Source organism: Scyliorhinus torazame, unplaced genomic scaffold (assembly GCF_047496885.1).
Source record: "Scyliorhinus torazame isolate Kashiwa2021f unplaced genomic scaffold, sScyTor2.1 scaffold_37, whole genome shotgun sequence".
Lineage (NCBI taxonomy): Eukaryota > Metazoa > Chordata > Chondrichthyes > Carcharhiniformes > Scyliorhinidae > Scyliorhinus > Scyliorhinus torazame.
Genome location: NW_027307764.1, coordinates 160382 through 175944, shown reverse-complemented (window position 1 = coordinate 175944; position 15563 = coordinate 160382).

Genomic DNA, 15563 nt, shown 5'->3' with positions numbered 1-15563 from the left:
ATTGTATATGTAGGGCACAGATTATTTAACCTTGTTTACTGTAGCACTCTGTTCAATTTTACCTTGTTCACTGTAGGGCACTGTTTAATATGACTTTGTGTAGTCGGGCTCTGTTTAATTTGCCCTTGTTTACTGTAGTGCTCTGTTTAATTTTACCTTGTTTACTGCCGGATTCTGTTTAATTATTCTCTCTTTACTGTCGGGCTCTGTTTAATTTGACCTTGTTTATTGTAGAGCACTGGTAATTTTATCGTGTTCCCTGTGGGATGATTCTGTTATCTTGTTTACTGCCGTGCAATGTTTAATATATCATGCTATCATTTAACTTGTTTCTTCCAGGGCTTTGTTCAATATGACCTTACTTACTGTACGGATCTGTTTTGTATCAGTCTTGTTTCTCGAAGGCACTGTCCAATTTTACGACCTTTACTGTCGGGCACTGTTTACTTTTCCCTTCTTTACTGTAGACTGATAATGTGACCTTGTTTACTGTAGCGCTCTGGTTAATTTGACCTTCTTTACTCTAGGGTCCTTTTTAATTTTACCTTGGTTACTGTTGGGCTCTGTTGAATTTCACATTGTTTACTGAAGGCTGATAATTTGACCTTTTTTATAGAAGTGCTCAGTTTAATTTGAACGTGTTCACTGTAGAGCTCCGTTTAATTTGACCTTATTTACTGTAGTACACAGTGTAATGTTACCTCCTTTACTTAAGGGCGCTTTTTAATCTTACCTTGTTGATTGTACGGCTGTTTACTTTTAACTTGTTCACTGTGTCGCCTTGTTTCATTTTACCTTATTTACTGTACTGCTTTGTTTAATTTTACCTGGTTTATTGTAGCGTCTGTCCAATTTAACCGTGTACACTGTGGGGCGCTATATAATATGACCTTCTTTAGAGTAGGGCTCTGTTTAATTTGCCCTTGTTTACTGTAGTGCTCTGTTTAATTTTAACCAGTTTACTGTATTGCTCCGTTTAATTTTACCTTGTTTACTGCCGGGCTCTATGTTTGGTGAAGGTCTCTGTTTAATGTGTCCTTGTTTACTGTTGGGCTCATTTTTAATTTGCCCTTGAATACTTTATTTACTGTAGTAAACAGTGTAATTTTAACTTCTTTACTGAAGGGCACTGTTTAATTTTACCATGTTTATTGTCGGGCTGTTTACTTTTCCTTGTTTACTGTGGCGCCTTGTTTCATTTTACCGTAATTACTGTCGTGCTTCGTTTAATTTGACCTTGTTTACTGTGGGCTCTGTTTAATTTTAGCTTGTTTATTGCAGGTCAATGTTTAATTTGGCGTTGTATTCTATTGGGCTATGTTTAATTTTCTCTTGGTCACAGTAGAGCACTCGATAATTTTATCTTGCTTACTGTTGCGCACCGTTTAATTTTACCTTGTTGACTGTAGGGCACTGTTTCATTGTACCGTATTTGATGTCGGGCTCCGTTTAATTTGACCCTGTTGACTGTCGGGCTCTAGTTTATTTTACCTTGTTGACTGCAGGCCATTGTTTAATTTGACCTCGTTTACTATAGGGCACTGCTTCAAATTAACATATTGAATGTAGGACTCCGATTAATTATACCTTGTTTAACTGTAGGTCTCTGATCAATTTTACCATGTTTACAGTAGACCAGTGTTCAATTTGGCCTTGTTTACTGTACGGCTGTGTCTATTTTTTCCGTACTTACTGCAGGGCTCTGTTTTATTTTACCATGTTTACTGCAGGGCACTGTTAAATTTCTCCTTTCTCCCAGTGGGCTCTCTTTGATTTTACAGTGTTTCCTACAGGACTCTGTTTTATTATTTCACCTTATTTACTGTAGGGCTCTGTTCAATTTAACCTTGTTCAATGTAGGGCATTGTTTAATTGTACCTTGTTTTCTTCAGGGCACAGTTTAATTATTTTACCTTGTTTACTGTCGGGCACTGTTAAATTTGACCTTGCTTCCGGTAGGCCTCTGTTACATTTGACCTTGTTTACTGCAGTCCAATGGTTACTCTGACCTCGTTTCCGGCACGGTTAAATTCGACCTTGTTTACTGTCGGGCACTGTTAAATTTGACCTTGCTTCCGGTAGGGCTCTGTTAGATTTTACAGTGTTTCCTGTAGGACTCTGTTTAATTATTTTGCCTTTTTACTGTAGGGGCCTGTTTAATTTGACCTTGTTTATTGTAGGGCACCGATTATTTTACCATGTTTAGAGCAAGGCTGTTTCTTTACCTCGTTAACTGTGCGGCACTCACCAATTTTACCGTCATTACTGTGCGACACGTTTTTAATGTCGGCTTGTTGAAGTAGTGCACTGTTTAGTTTTACCTTATTCAGTGTAGAGCACTGTTGATTTTTTTTACCGTGTTTCCTACAGAGCACTCTTTATTTTTATCTTGATTACTATCGGGCACTCTTTAATTTTACGTTATTCACTGAAGGACGCTGTTAACCATTGCTTGTTAAATGTGGGGTACATTTGAAATTTAGCGTGTTTATTGTGGGACACTGTTTAATTTTAATTGTATATGTAGGGCACAGTTTATTTAACCTTGTTTACTGTAGCACTCTGTTCAATTTTACCTTGTTCACTGTAGGGCACTGTTTAATATGACTTTGTGTAGTCGGGCTCTGTTTAATTTGCCCTTGTTTACTGTAGTGCTCTGTTTAATTTTACCTTGTTTACTGCCGGATTCTGTTTAATTATTCTCTCTTTACTGTCGGGCTCTGTTTAATTTGACCTTGTTTATTGTAGAGCACTGGTAATTTTATCGTGTTCCCTGTGGGATGATTCTGTTATCTTGTTTACTGCCGTGCAATGTTTAATATATCATGCTATCATTTAACTTGTTTCTTCCAGGGCTTTGTTCAATATGACCTTACTTACTGTACGGATCTGTTTTGTATCAGTCTTGTTTCTCGAAGGCACTGTCCAATTTTACGACCTTTACTGTCGGGCACTGTTTACTTTTCCCTTCTTTACTGTAGACTGATAATGTGACCTTGTTTACTGTAGGGCTCTGGTTAATTTGACCTTCTTTACTCTAGGGTCCTTTTTAATTTTACCTTGGTTACTGTTGGGCTCTGTTGAATTTCACATTGTTTACTGAAGGCTGATAATTTGACCTTTTTTATAGAAGTGCTCAGTTTAATTTGAACGTGTTCACTGTAGAGCTCCGTTTTATTTGGCCTTATTTACTGTAGTACACAGTGTAATGTTACCTCCTTTACTTAAGGGCGCTTTTTAATCTTACCTTGTTGATTGTACGGCTGTTTACTTTTAACTTGTTCACTGTGTCGCCTTGTTTCATTTTACCTTATTTACTGTACTGCTTTGTTTAATTTTACCTGGTTTATTGTAGCGTCTGTCCAATTTAACCGTGTACACTGTGGGGCGCTATATAATATGACCTTCTTTCGAGTAGGGCACTGTTTAATTTGCCCTTGTTTACTGTAGTGCTCTGTTTAATTTTAACCAGTTTACTGTATTGCTCCGTTTAATTTTACCTTGTTTACTGCCGGGCTCTATGTTTAATATAAGTCTCTGTTTAATGTGTCCTTGTTTACTGTTGGGCTCATTTTTAATTTGCCCTTGATTACTTTATTTACTGTAGTAAACAGTGTAATTTTAACTTCTTTACTGAAGGGCACTGTTTAATTTTACCTTGTTTATTGTCGGGCTGTTTAATTTTACCTTGTTTACTGTGGTGCCTTGTTTCATTTTACCGTAATTACTGTCGTGCATCGTTTAATTTGACCTTGTGTACTGTGGGCTCTGTTTAGCTTGTTTATTGCAGGTCACTGTTTAATTTGGCATTGTATTCTGTAGGGCTATGTTTAATTTTCTCTTGGTCACCGTAGGGCACTCGATAATTTTACCTTGTTTACTGTTGCGCACCGTTTAATTTTACCTTGTTGACTGTAGGGCACTGTTTCATTGTACCGTATTTGATGTCGGGCTCCATTTAATTTTACCCTGTTGTCTGTCGGGCTCTGTTTTATTTTACCTTGTTGACTGCAGGCCATTGTTTAATTCTACCTCGTTTTCTAGAGGGCACTGCTTCAATTTACCACATTGAATGTTGGACTCCGATTAATTATACCTTGTTTAACTGTAGGTCTCTGATCAATTTTACCATGTTTACTGTAGACCAGTGTTCAATTTGGCCTTGTTTACTGTAGGGCTCTGTCTATTTTTTCCGTACTTACTGCAGGGCTCTGTTTTGTTTTACCATGATTACTGCAGGGAACTGTTAAATTTGACCTTGCTCCTGGTGGGCTCTCTTCGATTTTATACTGTTTCCTACAGGAATCTGTTTTATTATTTCACCTTATTTACTGTAGGGCTCTGTTCAATTTAACCTTGTTCAATGTAGGGCACTGTTTAATTTTACCTTGTTTTTTTCAGGGCACTGTTTAATTTTACATTATTTACTGTCGGGCTCCGATTAATTTTACCTTTTTCACTGTAGGACTTTGTTTAATTTGACCATGCTTATTGTCGGGCTCTTATTAATTATACCTTGTTCACTGTTGCGCTCGGTTTAATTTTACCTTGTTCACTTTAGCTCACTGTTTCATTTTACATTGTTTACTACAGTCCAATGATTAATCTGACCTCGTTTCCGGCACGGTTAAATTCGACCTTGTTTACTGTCGGGCACTGTTAAATTTGACCTTGCTTCCGGTAGGGCTCTGTTAGATTTTACAGTGTTTCCAGTAGGACTCTGTTTAATTATTTTACCTTATTTACTGGAGGGCCCTGTTTAATTTGACCTTGTTTATTATAGGGCACCGATTATTTTACCGTGTTCAGTGCAACGTTGTTTCTTTACCTCGTTTACTGTGCGGCACTCACCAATTTTACCTTCATTACTGTGCGACACTTTTTAATGTCGGCTTGTTGATGTAGTGCACTGTTTAGTTTTACCTTATTCAGTGTAGAGCACTGTTGGTTTTTTACCGTGTTTCCTACAGAGCACAGTTTTATTTTATCTTGGTTACTATAGGGCACTCTTTAATTTTACGTCATTCACCGTAGGACGCTGTTAACCAATGCTTGTTAACTGTGGGGTACATTTGAAATTTAGCTTGTTTATTGTAGGACACTGTTTAATTTTAATTGTATACTGTAGGACACAGTTTATTTTAACATTGTTTACTGTAGCGCTCTGTTCAATTTTACCTTGTTCACTGTAAGGCAGTGTTTAATTTGACCTTGTTTATTGTAGTTCTCAGTGTAATTTTACCTTGTTTACTGTATTGCTCCACATAATTTTACCTTGTTTACTGCCGGGCACTATTTAATTTTTCTATCCTTATTGTAGGGCTCTGTTTAATTTGACCTTGTTTACTGTAGGGAACTGATCATTTTACCGTGTTCACTGTGGGCTGATTCTTTTATCTTGTTGACTGCCGGGCAAACTTTAATTATATTTGCTTACAGCAGGACATTGTTTAATTCTACCTTGTTTACTGTACAGCACTGTTTCATTTTACCGTATTTACTGCACGGCTCTGTATACGTTGACCTTGTTTACTGTAGGACACTGTTTAATTTAACTTGCTTACTCCAGTGTTTTGTACAATGTGACCATATTTACTGCAGGGATCTGTTTTGTTTCATTCTTGTTTACTCTGAGGCACTGTCCAATTTTACGGTGTTTGCTGTAGGGCACTGTTTACTATTCCCCTGTTTACTGTAGGCTGATAATGTTACCTTGATTACTGTTGTGCTCTGTTTAATTTGACCTTCTTAACTGTAGGGTCCTTTTTAATGTTACCTTGTTTCTGTAAGGTACTGTTTAACTTTACCTTGTTTACAGTAGGACACTGTTTAATTTCACCTTGTTTACTGTTGGGCTCTGTTGAATTTCAGTGTTCACTGTAGGGTTCTGTTTCATTTTATCTTGTTTACTGTATTCTGATAATTTGACATTTTTCACAGAAATGTTTAATTTGAACTTGTTCACTGCAAAGCTCCGTTAAATTTGCCTTTATTTACTATAGTACACAGTGTAATTTTATCTTCTTTACTGAATGGCACTTCTTAATTTTACCTTGTTTATTGTAGGGCTGTTTCATTTTACCTTGTTTACTGTGGCGTAATTTTTCATTTTACCGTATTTACTGTAGTGCTTTGACCTTGTTTACTCTAGGTCACTGTTTAATTGGTTACTGCAGGTCACAGTTTGATTGGACTTTGTTTACAGTAGGGCTCTGTTTCATTTGTCCTGGTTCACTGTCGGGCTCATTTTTAATTTGACCTTGATTACTTTAGGGCCGTGTTTATTTTTACCTTGGTCACAGTAGGGAACTTTATAATTTTACCTTGTTTACTGTTGCGCACCGTTCAATTTTACCTTGTTCACTGTAGGGCACTGTTTCATTGTACCGTATTTAATGTCGGGCTCTGTTTAATTTTACATTGTTCACTGTAGCGCACTGTCTCATTGTACTGCATTTAATGCCGGGCTCTGTTTAATTTTACCTTGTTGATTGTAGGGCACTGTTTCATTGTACCGTATTTAATGTCGGGCTCCGTTTAATTTTACATTGTTCACTGTAGGGCACTGTCTCATTGTACCGTATTTAATGTCGGGCTCTGTTTAATTTTACATTGTTCACTGTAGGGCACTGTCTCATTGTACCGTATTTAATGTCGGGCTCTGTTTAATTTTACATTGTTCACTGTAGGGCACTGTCTCATTGTACTGTATTTAATGTCAGGCTCTGTTTAATTTTACCTTGTTCACTGTAGGTCACTGTTTCATTGTACCGTATTTAATGTCGGACTCCGTTTAATTTCCCCTTGTTTACTGTAGGGCTCTGTATAATTTTGCATTTTTCACAATAGCGCACTCTATAATTTTACCTTGTTTACACTTGCGCTCCGTTTAATTTTACCTTCTTTACTGTTGGTCACTGCTAATTTGACCAGGTTTCCGGTAGGGCTCATTTTTAATTTCACCTTGATTCCTTTAGGGCACTGTTTTCTTTTATCTTGGTCACACTAGGGCACACTATAATTTTACCTTGCTTACTCTTGTGCTCTGTTTAATATTACCTTATTCACTGTTGGGCACTGTTTAATTTACCTTGTTTACTGAAGGGCACTGGTTAATTTGACCTCGTTTACTGGTGGACACGGTGAAATTCGACCTTGTCCACTGTAGGGCACTGTTTAATTTTACCATATTTATTGTAGGGCTCTGTTTAATTCTACCTAGTTTACTGTAGTGCACTGTTTAATTTGACCTTTCTTCCGGTAGGGCACTGTTCGATTTTATCGTGTTTACTGCCGGGCGCTGTTTAATTTTTCGGTCTTTACTGTAGTGCTCTGTTTCCTTTGACCTTGTTTATTGTAAGGCACTGATTATTTTACCGTGTTCACTGTGGACTGATTATTTTATCTTGTTGCTGTAGGGCAGTGTTTAATTATATCTTTCATACATCAGGACATCGTTTAATTCTACCTTGTTTACTGTATGGCACTGTTTCATTTTACCACATTTACAGTACGGCTCAGTATAAGTTTACCTTGTTTACTGTGGGACACTGTTTAATTTAACTTATTTACTCCAGGGCTTTGTTCAATAGACCTCATTTACTGCAGGGATCTGATTTGTTTCATTGTTGCTTACTGTAAGGCACTGTGCAATTTTACGGTCTTTGCTGAAGGGAACTGTTTACGTTTCCCTTGATAACTGTAGGCTAAAAATCTGACGTTGTTTACTTTAGGGCTCTGTTAAATTTCACCTTCTTCACTGTAGTGTCCTTTTTAATTTTACCTTATTTACTCTAGAATACTGCTTATTTTGACCTTGTTTACTGTAGGTCACTGTTAATTTGACCTGGTATACTGTAAGGATCATTTTTACCATGATTACTGTTGGGTTCTGTTAAATTTTACCTTGTTTCCTGTAGGACACTGTTTATTTCGACCGTGTTTATTGAAGGGCTCTGCTTAATTTGACCTTGTTTACTGTAGGGCCCTGTTTCATTTTACTTTGTTCACTGGAGGGCATTGTTTCATTATACCCTATTTAATGTCGGGCTCTGTTTAATTTTACCATGTTTACTGTCGGGGTCTGTTTAATTTTACCTTGTTTCCTGTAGGACACTGTTTAATTCGACCTTGTTTATTGAAATGCTCTGTATAATTTGGCCTTGTTTACTGTACGGCTCCGTTTAATTTGACTTTTTTTACTGGAGGCTGATAATTTGAACTTTTTTATAGAAGTGCTCTGTTTAATTTGAACTTGTTCACTGCAGAGCTCCGTTTAATTTGACCTTATTTATTGTAGTACTGTAGTACACAGTTTAATTTAACCTTCTTTATTGAAAGGGACTGTTTAATTTTACTGTGTTTATTGCAGGGCTGTTTACTTTTATTTTTTTTATTGTGGCACCTTGTTTCATTTCACCGTATTCACTGTTGTAGTGCTTTGTTTAATTTGACCTTGTTTACCGTCGGGCTCTTTTAAATTTCACATTGTTTACTGTAGGTCACTATTTCATTTGATCTTGGTTACATAGAACATAGAACAATACAGCGCAGTACAGGCCCTTCGGCCAACGATGTTGTACCGAAACAAAAGCCATCTAACCTACACTATACCATTATCATCCATATGTTTATCCAATAAACTTTTAAATGCCCTCAATGTTGGCGAGTTCACCACTGTAGCAGGTAGGGCATTCCACGGCCTCACTACTCTTTGCGTAAAGAACCTACCTCTGACCTCTGTCCTATATCTATTACCCCTCAGTTTAAAGTTATGTCCCCTCGTGCCAGCCATTTCCATCTGCGGGAGAAGGCTCTCACTGTCCACCCTATCCAACCCCCTGATCATTTTGTATGCCTCTATTAAGTCTCCTCTTAACCTTATTCTCTCCAACGAAAACAACCTCAAGTCCATCAGCCTTTCCTCATAAGATTTTCCCTCCATACCAGGCAACATCCTGGTAAATCTCCTCTGCACCCGCTCCAAAGCCTCCACGTCCTTCCTATAATGTGGTGACCAGAACTGTATGCAATACTCCAAAGGCGGCCGTACCAGAGTTCTGTACAGCTGCAACATGACCTCCTGACTCCGGAACTCAATCCCTCTACCAATAAAGGCCAACACTCCATAGGCCTTCTTCACAACCCTATCAACCTGGGTGGCAACTTTCAGGGATCTATGTACATGGACACCTAGATCCCTCTGCTCATCCACACTTTCAAGAACTTTTCCATTAGCCAAATATTCCACATTCCTGTTATTCCTTCCAAAGTGAATCACCTCACACTTCTCTACATTAAACTCCATTTGCCACTTCTCAGCCCAGCTCTGCAGCTTATCTATATCCCTCTGTAACCTGCTACTTCCTTCCACACTATCGACAACACCATCGACTTTAGTATCGTCTGCCAGGTTACTCACCCACCCTTCTGAGCCTTCCTCTAGGTCATTGATAAAAATGACAAACAGCAACGGCCCCAGAACAGATCCTTGTGGTACTCCACTTGTGACTGAACTCCATTCTGAACATTTCCCATCAACCACCACCCTCTGTCTTCTTTCAGCTACCCAATTTCTGATCCACATCTCTAAATCACCCTCAATCCCCAGCATCCGTATTTTCTGCAATAGCCTACCGTGGGGAACCTTATCAAACGCTTTGCTGAAATCCATATACACCACATCAACTGCTCTACCCTCGTCTACCTGTTCAGTCACCTTCTCAAAGAACTCGATAAGGTTTGTGAGGCATGACCTACCCTTCACAAAGCCATGCTGACTATCCCTGATCATATTATTCCTATCTAGATGATTATAAATCTTGTCTCTTATAATCCCCTCCAAGACTTTACCCACTACAGACGTGAGGCTCACCGGTCTATAGTTGCCGGGGTTGTCTCTGCTCCCCTTTTTGACCAAAGGGACCACATTTGCTATCCTCCAGTCCTCTGGCACTATTCCTGTAGCCAATGATGACATAAAAATCAAAGCCAATGATCCAGCAATCTCTTCCCTGGCCTCCCAGAGAATCCTAGGATAAATCCCATCAGGTCCCGGGGACTTATCTATTTTCAGCCTGTCCAGAATTGCCAACACCTCTTCCCTACGTACCTCAATGCCATCTAATCTATTTACCTGGAGCTCAGCATTCTCCTCCACAACATTATCTTTTTCCTGAGTGAATACTGACGAAAAATATTCATTTAGTATCTCGCCTATCTCTTCAGACTCTACACACAACTTCCCATCCCTGTCCTTGACTGGTCCTACTCTTTCCCTAGTCATTCGCTTATTCCTGACATTCCTATAGAAAGCTTTTGGGTTTTCCTTGATCCTTCCTGCCAAATACTTCTCATGCCCTCTCCTTGCTCGTCTTAGCTCTCTCTTTAGATCCTTCCTCGCTACCTTGTAACTATCCATTGCCCCAACTGAAACTTCACACCTCATCTTCACATAGGCCTCCTTCTTCCTCTTAACAAGAGATTCCACTTCTTTGGTAAACCACGGTTCCCTCGCTCGGCACCTTCCTCCCTGCCTGACCGGTACATACTTATCAAGAACACGCAGTAGCTGATCCTTGAACAAGCTCCACTTATCCAGTGTGTCCAACACTTGCAGCCTACTTCTCCACCTTATCCCCCCCAAGTCACGTCTAATGGCATCATAATTTCCCTTCCCCCAGCTATAACTCTTGCCCTGCGGTGTATACTTATCCCTTTCCATCCTTAACGTAAACGTCACCGAATTGTGGTCACTGTCCCCAAAGTGCTCACCTACCTCCAAATCCAACACCTGGCCTGGTTCATTACCCAAAACCAAATCCAATGTGGCCTCGCCTCTTGTTGGCCTGTCAACAAACTGTGTCAGGAAACCCTCCTGCACACACTGTACAAAAAACGACCCATCTAATGTACTCGAACTATATATTTTCCAGTCAATATTTGGAAAGTTAAAGTCTCCCATAATAACTACCCTGTTACTTTCGCTCTTATCCAGGATCATCCTCGCCATCCTTTCCTCTACATCCCTAGAACTATTTGGAGGCCTATAGAAGACTCCCAACAGTGTGACCTCTCCTTTCATGTTTCTAACCTCAGCCCATACTACCTCGGAAGATGAGTCCCCATCTAGCATCCTCTCCGCCACCGTAATACTGCTCTTGACTAGCAGCGCCACACCTCCCCCTCTTTTGCCTCCTTCTCTGAGCTTACTAAAACACCTAAACCCCGGAACCTGCAACATCCATTCCTGTCCCTGCTCTATCCATGTCTCTGAAATGGCCACAACATTCGAAGTCCCAGGTACCAACCCATGCTGCCAGTTCGCCTACCTTATTTCGTATACTCCTGGCATTGAAGTAGACACACTTCAAACCTATTACTGCAGGTCACTGTTTAAATTGACCTTGGTTACTGCAGGTCACTGTTAAAATTTGATGTTGTTTACAGTCGGGCTGTGTTTAATTTGTCTTTGTTCACTGGAAGGTCATTTTTAATTTCACCTTGATTCCTATAGGGCTCTGTTTAATTGTACCGAGGCCATAGTAGGGCACTATAATTTTACGTTGTTTAGTGTTGCGCTCCGTTTAATTTTACCTTGTTCACTGTAGGGCACAGTTTCATTTTACCATATTTATTGTAGGGCTCTGTTTAATTCTACCTTATTTAAATATAGGGCCCTGTTTTATTTTACCATGTTTACTATAGTGCACTGTTAGTTTTGACCTTGATTCCGGTAGGGCTCTGTTCGATTTGACACTGTTTCCTGGAGGACCCTGTTTAATTATTTTACTTTATTTGTTGTAGGGCTCTGTTTAATTTCACCTTGTTTACTATACGACACTGATTATTTTACCGTTTTCAGTGTTGGGATGTTTCTTTATCTCTTTTACTGTCGGTCACTGACTAATTTTACCCTCTTTACTGTCGAGGAAATTTTAATTTTAGCTTGTTTAGTGCAGAGCACTGTTTATTGTTTTACCATGTTAACTGTAGAGCACTCTTTAATTTTATCTTGATTACTGTAGGGCACTGTTGAATTTGACCTTGTTTCGAGTAGGGCTCTGTTTAATTTGCCCTTGTCTACTGTAGTGGTCTGTTTAATTTTACCTTCTTTACTGTATTGCTCCGTATAATTTTTCCTTGTTTACTGTCGGGCTCTGTTTCATTTTTATATCTTTACTGTAGGGCTCTGTTTAATTTGGCCTTGTTTATTCTAGTACACTGATTATTTTACCGTGTTCACCGTGGGCTGATTCTGTTATCTTCTTTACTGTTGAGCAATGTTTAATTATTTCTTGCTTCAGCAGGACACCGTTTAATTCTACTTTGTTTACTGTACGTACTGTTTCATTTTACCGTATTTACAGGACGGCTCTGTATAAGTTTACCTTGTTTTCTGTAGGACACTTTTTAATTTAACTTATATACTCCAGGGCTCCGTTCAATATGACCTTACTTCCTCTAGGGATCTGTTTTGTTCCATTCTTTTTCACAGTGAGGCACTGTCCAATTTTACGGTCTTTGCTGTAGGGCACTGTTTACTTTTCCCTTCTTTACTGCAGGCTGATAATGTGACCTTGATCACTGTAGGGCTCTGTTTAATTAGACCTTCTTTAATGTAGGGTCCTTTTTACTTTTACCTTGTTTACTAGAGGGTACTGTTTAACTTTCCCTTGGTCACAGTCGGGCACTGTTCAATTTCGCCTTGATTACTGTTAGGCTCTGTTTAATTTTACAGTGTTTATTGTAGGGCTCTGATTTATTTTGCCTTGTTTACTGTCGTGCTCTGTTTAATTTGAACTTGTTCACTGTAGAGCTCCGTTTAATTTGACCCTTTTTACTGTAGTACACAGTATAATTTTCCCTTCTTTAATGAAGGGCACTGTTTAATTTTACCTAGTTTATTGTAGGGCTGTTTAATTTTACCTTGTTTACTATTGCACCTTGTTTTATTTCACCGTATTTACTGTATTGCTTTCTTTAATTTGACCTTGTTTACTGTAGGGCTCTGCTTAATTTTACCTTGTTTACTGAAGGTCATGGTTTAAGTTGACCTCAGTTACTGCAGGTCAGTGTTTAATTTGTCCTTGTTTACAGTAGGCCTCTGTTTAATTTGGCCTTGTTCACTGTAGGGCTAATTTTTAATGTGACCTTGATTACTGTAGGGCTCTGTTTAATTTTCCCTCGGTCACAGAAGGGGACTCTATAATTTTATCTTATTTACTCTTGAGCACCGTTTCATTATCCTTGTTGACTGGAGGGCACTCAGTCAACTCAGTTTCATTGTACCGTATTTAATGTCGGGCTCCGTTTAATTTTAACTTGTTTACTGTTGGTCGGTGTTTAATTTGACCTCGTTTACTGCAGGGCACTGTTTCATTTTATCATATTTAATGTAGGGCTCCGTTTAATTCCACCTTGTTTAACTGTATGTCTCTTTTAATTTTACCATGTTCACTGTGGGCCTCTGTTCAATTTGGCCTTGTTTACTGTAGGGCTCTGTCTAATTTTACCGTGTTTGCTGTAGGGCTCTATTTAATTTGACATTGATTACTGTTGATCTCTGTTTAATTCTACCTTGTTCACGGTAGTGCACTTTCAAATTTGATCTAGCTTCCGGTAGGGCTCTTTTCGATGTTCCACTGTTTCCTGTAGGGTTTCCTCCAGGTGCTCCGTTTTCCTCCCACCGTCCAGAGATGTGGAGGTTGGGTGAATTGACCATGATGAATTGCCCTTAGTGTCCAGAATTGCCCTTTGTGTTGGATGGTTGTGTTGACGTTGGGTAGGGTGCTCTATCCAGACACCGGTGCAGACTGGGTGGGTCGAATGGCCTCCTTCTGTACTGTAAATGCTATGATAATCTATGATTAATCTAGGACAAACGTTCGGCACAACATCGTTGGCCGAAGGGCCTGTTATGTGCTGTATTTTTTAATGTTCTATGACTCTGTATAATTATTTTACCTGTTTTACTAGAGAGCTCTGTTTATTGTTACCTTGTTCGCTGTAGGACACTCTTTAATTTTACCTTTTCTACTGTGGGGCACTGTTTAATTTTACCTTGGTTCATGTCGGGCACCGTTTAATTTGACCTCGTTTACTGTATGTCATTGTTTATTTTTACCTTGTTCACTGTCGGGCTCCGCTTAATTTTACATTGTACACTGGAGGACTTTGTTTAATTTTACATTGTTTTCTGGAGGCCTCGGTTTACTTTTACCTTGTTTACTGTAGGTCACTGTTAATTTGACCTGGTTTAAAGTAGGGCTCGTTTTTAATTTAACCTTGATTACTGTAGAGTTCTGGTTAATTTTACCTTGGTCTCAATAGGGCACTCTATAATTTTACCTTGTTTACTGTTGCGCTCCGTTTAATTTTACATTGTTTACTGTCGGTCACTGTTTAATTTTACCTTGTTTACTTCAGGATACTGTTAAATTGGAACTTGTTCACTGTAGGGCACTGTTTCATTTTACCCTATATTGTAGGGCCCATATTAATTCTATCTCGGTTAACTATAGTTATCTGTTTCATATTACAGTGTTTACCGTAGTGCTCTGTTTATTTGACATTGATTACTGTTGGTCTCTGTTTAATTCTACCTTGTGCACTGTGGGCCACTGTTAAATTTAACCTGGCTTCCGGGACGGCTGTTTTCGATTTTCCAGTGTTTCCTGTAGGACTCTGTTTAATTATTTTACCTTATTTACTGTTGGGCTCTGTTCATTTTTACCTGGTTCACTGTAGGACACTCTTTAATTTTACTTATTTTACGTAGGGCTCTGTTTAATTTAACTTTGTTCAATGTTGGGCACTGTTTAATTTTAACTTGTTTACTGTAAGGACCTGTTTAATTTTACCTTGTTTACTGTGGGGACCTGTTTAATTTTACCTTGTTTTCTGTAGTGCACTGTTTAACTTCACCTCGTTTACTGTATGGCATTCTTTATTTTTACCTTGTTCACTGTCGGGCTCCGATTAATTTTACGTTGTTCACTGTAGGACTTTGTTTAATTTTTTTCTTGTTTACTGTAGGTCACTGTTAATTTGACCTGGTTTAATGTAGGGCTCATTTTTAATTTGTCCTTGATTACTGTAGGGCTCTGTTTTATTTTCCCTTGGTCACAATCGGGCACTCTATAATTTTAACCTTGTTTACTGTTGCGCTCCGTTTAATTTTACCATGTTCACTGTTGGGCACTGTTTCATTGTACTGTGTGTGCTGTCGCGCTCTGGTAATTTTACATTGTTCACTGTTGGTCACTGTTTAATTTTACCATATACTGTAGGGCTCATTTTAATTCTATCTTGTTTTACTAGAGGTATCTGTTTAATTTTACCTTGTTTACTGTATGGAATTGCTTATTTGTATCTTGTTTACTGTCGGGCTCCAATGAATTTTACCTTGTTCACTGAAGGAGTTTGTTTAATTTGACCATATTTACTGTGGGGCTCTGTTTAACATTACATTGGTCACAATAGGGCCTGTATTATTTTACCGTGTTTATTGTTGCGCTCGGTTTAATTTTACCTTGTTCACTCTGGGACACTGTTTCATTGGA